Consider the following 6,000-nt stretch of genomic DNA (forward strand, 5'->3'; position numbering starts at 1 on the left):
CCCGTTGCTCTTGGTCTCCGCGGTGGTCGAAAATGGTCAATGGAACATTTTGTTCTGTCACTCATTTGAGCCAGAGGAGGTGTTGGAGTGGTCCAATTTATAAGTGACCCTATCTCCCGTGCGCACAGGCGACCTAGACTTCGCGTACTGGCACCTTTCTCCCTCGGGAGATTTTCCTGTGGCATTGACATACCATGTGCTATGCTATAGGTTGACGATTGCATGGGTAGCGCCCCTTTGGAAGGCGCCTCTCCCTTTGAAGAGCAAGATTTTTGTGTGGCAACTGCTGAGGGATCACCTCCCATCTGGGATGGAGGTGATCAAGAGGCATGGCTCAGGTAATGGGTTGCGCCCTCTGTGTGGGGTACCGGAAACAAGGACCCACATCTTGTTCACTTGCACAATGGCTCGGCCGCTCTGGAGCTTTGTTCGGGAGGCCCTCATAAATGTTTGGGAGGCTTTGGTTCTTGCCATCTTCCTCCAAAATAGAGCGGTGCATACCAAAAGGAAAGGTGCCTCTTCCAACTAATTTTTGCTGCCTTAACATGGATGCTTTGGACAACGTGTAACAGGTGGGTGATCAAGTGGATCTTTCTTGCGTTATTGCAACACTGGCACCCACTGGCCAGGTAATGGGACCGTGACCAACTCGGGCAGATGCTGGATACGCTACATGACTCAGCACGTCGACTATCCTCTCGAGCGGCCCTTTGATGTTATGGAAACTTGGTGGTCTTTTTTCCCTTCTTTTCTCCTTTGTTTTATTTGGGCTTGCTGATGGAGAATGTTGCATGAAAATCAAAATTTTGCCTACGAACACGCAAGATCCAATCTAGGAGATGCATAGCTATGAGAGGGGGAGTGTGTCTACATACCTTTGTAGATTGAAAGTGTTAGGTCGTAACGTGGTTGATGTAGTCGCACTCTTCACGATCCAATTGCGATTCAATATGATCTAGTACCGCACATGCGGCACCTCCGAGTTTAGCACCCGTACGGCTCAAAGGCGTCCTCTCCTTATTGATCTAGAAACCAAGGGCGGGGAGGTAGATAAGATCTGAACCAACATGACGGCATGGTGGTGGTGGTGGTAGCAGAATTCTGGCAGGGCTTCGCCAAGCATGTATCAGTGAAACATGGGAGAAGTTGGGAGAGGTAACGGGCAAGGGTCGAAGGTTGGCTGACCCCAATGCCTCCCCACCTTTATATAGGCGTGGATGGGGCTAGTGGCTTTCCCTCCAAGCCTCTAGGGTCATTGGCCAAAGTGGGAGGAAAGAAATCCCTCCTTTCCTTCCACAACGATCGCCATCCCCCCTTTTCAGGGATCCTAATCTTATCCATTCAGGATATGATACTATTCCTTTTAAGCAGGGGTCTTGGTGCGCCTAGACCAGGGGTCTGGGGCCTTTCCCCACTACCCACGTTCATGTGGGTCCCCCATGTAGGTGGGCCCCACTCCAGAACCTTCTCGGTACGATACCGAAAAACCCCAAACTTTTTTCGGAACCCCGAAAACAACTTTCCATATATGAATATTTACCTATGGACCATTCCAGAGCTCCTCGTGATGTCACGGATCCCATCCGGGACTCCAAACAACCTTCATACTTTCCACTCTTAATATCTCAATACTACCCTAGCGCTACTGAACGGTAAGTATGCAACCCTACAGGTTTGAGAACCATGTAGACATGACCGAGACTCCTCTCTGATCAATAATCAATAGCAGGACCTGGATGCCGTATTGATTCCCACATATTCAACAAAGATATTTATTTGTTGAACCACGATGTCAAGGATTCAGTTAATCCCGTATGCAATTCCCTTTGTCTGGCGATATGTTACTTGTCCGAGATTCGATTGTCGGTATCTCCATACCTAGTTCAATCTCACCACCGGCAAGTCTCTTTACTCATTCCGTAATACAAGATCCTGTGACTACACTCATTAGTCACATGCTTGCAAGCTTCTTGTGATGTTGTATTATCGAGAGGGCCCAGAGATATATCTCTTTCACATGGCGCGACAAATCCCAGTCTCGATCCATGCAACCCAACAAAAACCTTCGGAAATACATGTAGAGCACCTTTATGATCACCTAGTTACGAAGTGACGTTTGTTAGCACACAAAGTATTCCTCCGTTATCCGGGAGTGGCATGATCTCATGGTCTAAGGAACTGATACTTGACATGAAGAAAGCTGTAGCAAATAACTAAATGATTTGATGCTAAGCTTATGGTTGGGTCTGTCCATCACATCATTATCCTAATGATGTTCATTATCGTAATGATGTGACCCCGTTATCAAATGAAAACTCATGTCCACTGATATGTCCATTTTGCATCATGTTTTCCTACTGTTATTTACAATGTTTTATGCATAATAATGCTTTATTGAGTAATTTTAATGCCTTTTCTCTCTTAATATGCAAGGTTTACACAAAGAGGGAGAATGCCAATAGCTGGAATTCTGGACCTGAAAAAGCTACGTCAGAGTCACCTATTCTGCACATCTCCAAATGAGCTGAAAATTTACGGAGAATTGTTTTGGAATATATGAGGAATATTGGAGCAAATAACTACTAGAGGGGGCCCACCAGGTGGGCACAACGCACCTGGGCGCGCCCTGGTGGGTTGTGCCCTCCTCGGCCTACCTCTGGTGCCTCTCTTCTGGTATATAAGTCATTTTGACCTCAAAAAAATAAGGGAATACTTCCGGGATGGAGTGCCACCATCTCGAGGCAGAATTTGGGTAGGAGCACTTTTGCCCTCCGGTGGAGCGATTCCGCCGGGGGAAATTCCCTCCCGGAGGGGGAAATCATCATCATCACCAACAACCCTCTCATCTTTGGGAGGCCAATCTTCATCAACATCTTCAACAACACCATCTCCTCTCAAACCCTAGTTCATCTCTTGTGTTCAATCTTTGTACCGGAACCTCAGATTGGTACACGTGGGTGACTGGTAGTGTTGATTATATCTTGTAGTTGATTACTATATGGTTTATTTGGTGGAAGATTATATGTTCAGATCCATTATGCTATTTAATACCCCTCCGATCTTGAGGATGATTATCATTTGTGAGTAGTTACTTTTGTTCTTGAGGTCACGGAAGAAGTCATGTTGCAAGTAATCATGTGAACTTGATATGTGTTTGATATTTTGATGATATGTATGTTGTGATTCCCTTAGTGGTGTCATGTGAACATCGACTACATGGCACTTCACCATATTTGGGCCTAAGGGAATGCATTGTGGAGTATTTATTAGATGATGGGTTGCTAGAGTGACAGAAGCTTAAACCCTAGTTTATGCGCTATTTCGTAAGGCACTGATTTGGATCCAAAAGTTTAATGCTCTGGTTAGATTTTATCTTAATACTTTTCTCGTAGTTGCTGATGCTTGCGAGGGGGTTAATCATAAGTAGGAGGTTTGTTCAAGTAATAAAAACACCTAAGCACCGGTCCACCCACATATCAAATTATCAAAGTAGCGAACACGAATCAAACCAACATGATGAAAGTGACTAGATGAAATTCCCGTGTACCCTCAAGAACGCTTTGCTTATTATAAGAAACCATTTCGGCCTGTCCTTTTCCACAAAAGGATTGGGATACCTTGCTGCACTTTATTTACTATTACCGTTGCTTGCTCGTTACAAATTATCTTGCTATCAAACTACCTGTTACCGACAATTTCAGTGCTTGTAGAAATTACCTTGCTAAAAACCACTTGTCATTTCCTTCTGCTCCTCATTGGGTTCGACACTCTTACATATCGAAAAGACTACGATTGATCTCCTATACTTATGGGTCATCATCCATGGTTAGGAAACCTTAACCATCTTTGATCAACGAGCTAGTCTAGTAGAGGCTTACTAGGGACACGGTGTAGTTTATGTATTCACACATGTATTTATGTTTCCAGTCATACAATTCTAGCATGAATAATAAACATTTATCATGAACTAGAAATATGATAATACCATTTTATTATTGCCTGTAGGGCATATTTCCAATAGTCTCCCACTTGCACTAGAGCCAATAATCTAGTTCACATCGCCATGTGATTAACACCCAATGAGTTCTGGGGTTTGATCATGTTTTGCTTGTGAGAGAGGTTTTAGTCAACCCGCATCTGCTACATCCAGATCCGTGTGTACTTTGCAAATCTTTATGTCATACTATAGATGCCGCTACCACGCTCCACTTAGAGTTATTCCAAATGACTGCTCCACTATACGTGTCCCATTAACGACTCAGAGTTATCCGGATCGGTGTCAAAGCTTGCATCAATGTAACCCTTTACGACTAACTCTTTATCACCTCCATAACCGAGAACCATTTTCTTAGTCCTCTTTAAGTACTTAAGGATAATCTTGACCGTTGTCCAGTGATCCACACCTGGATCACTCTTGTACCCCCTTGCCAGACTCATGGCAAGGGACAAATCAGTTATGGTACACAACATGACAGACATTATAGAGCCTATGGCCGAGGCATAGGGGATGACTTTCATCCTTTATCTTTCTTTTGCCGTGGTCGGGCTTTGAGTCTTACTCAACTTCACACCTTACAACTCGGGCAAGAACTACTTTCTTGACTGATCCATTTTTAACTTCTTCAAAATCTTGTCTAGGTATGCTCTATGTGAAAGTCTTATTAGACATCTTGATCTATCTCTATAGATCTTAATGCCCAATATGCAAGCAACCTTACTTAGGTCTTCCTTTGAAAAACTCCTTTCAAACAACCCTTTATGCTTTCCAGAATTCTACATCATTTCTAATCAACAATATGTCATACACATATACTCATCAAAAATACTATAGAGCTCCCACTCACTTTCTTGTAAATACAAGTTTCTTCATAAACTTCGTATAAATCCAATTTTTTTGATCACCTTATCAAAGCCTATATCCCAACTCCGAGATGCTTGCACTAGTCCATAGATGGATTGCTGGAGCTTGCATACCTTTTTAGCATCCTTAGGATCCACAAAACCTTTGGGCTGCATCATATACAACTCTTCCTCAAGGAAAGCAGTTTTCACATCCATCTGCGAGATTTCATAATCGAAAAATGCACTAATTGCTAACATAATTCTACTAGACTTAAGCATCGCTATCGGTGAGAAAATCTCATCGTAGTCAACTCCTTGAACCTGCCGAAAACCCTTTGCGGCAAGTCGAGCTTTATAGGCAGTGAAATTACAATGACATAACCATAGTCTCTTCAACCTTTCGATCGCGCCCCACAACACAAACAAGCACACCCATGACGACACATACATAAATGATATATATATATATATATATAGCGCCGCTCCAATGGAGTTTGGCGTGCATCAAGTGGAGACCCACGTAAGGGAGAAGGACCTCTCGGTGGTGTACACCAACGACCCAACCATGGTGGAGGACTCCATCAACACCGTGGAGCAGTTGCTTGCTCAGGATGACAAGTACAAAGTGGTCGACATCGACCTCCAGTACACCCACGGTCGTGCCGTGTATGACAAGAAGGTTGCCGTGGCCCAGTTGTGCATGCGCCATCATGTCCTCATCTACCACTACTCCCTGGACATAAGGCCTTGCGATCATTTTGCCAGGTTTGTCAATCCTTGCGATCATTTTTCTAGGTTTGTCAATAGCCCCGACTACAACTTCGCTACGACGAACTCCATCAATGATGTAAAAGCGCTCAAGGTTATGGGCTTGGCTTGCAAGAAGCTGTTGGTGCAATGATTTGCCTCCTTACGTTTTGGAGTTTGTTGACATAAATAGTATGGGACTTATGTGTTTGCTAGTGCATACAAAGTACTAGGTCCCTGAAATCATGATGAGTTTGATTCAAATAACGAAGGTAATCTCCTGCATAGCAGTGAAGGTTTGAAGGAAGTATGCCCTAGAGGCAATAATAAAGTTGTTATTTATATTTCCTTATATCATGATAAATGTTTATTATTCATGCTAGAATTGTATTAACCGGAAATTTAGTACAT

The sequence above is a fragment of the Triticum urartu genome, chromosome 3A (assembly GCF_056163025.1).
Source record: "Triticum urartu cultivar PI428250 chromosome 3A, HENAU_Tu73, whole genome shotgun sequence".
Lineage (NCBI taxonomy): Eukaryota > Viridiplantae > Streptophyta > Magnoliopsida > Poales > Poaceae > Triticum > Triticum urartu.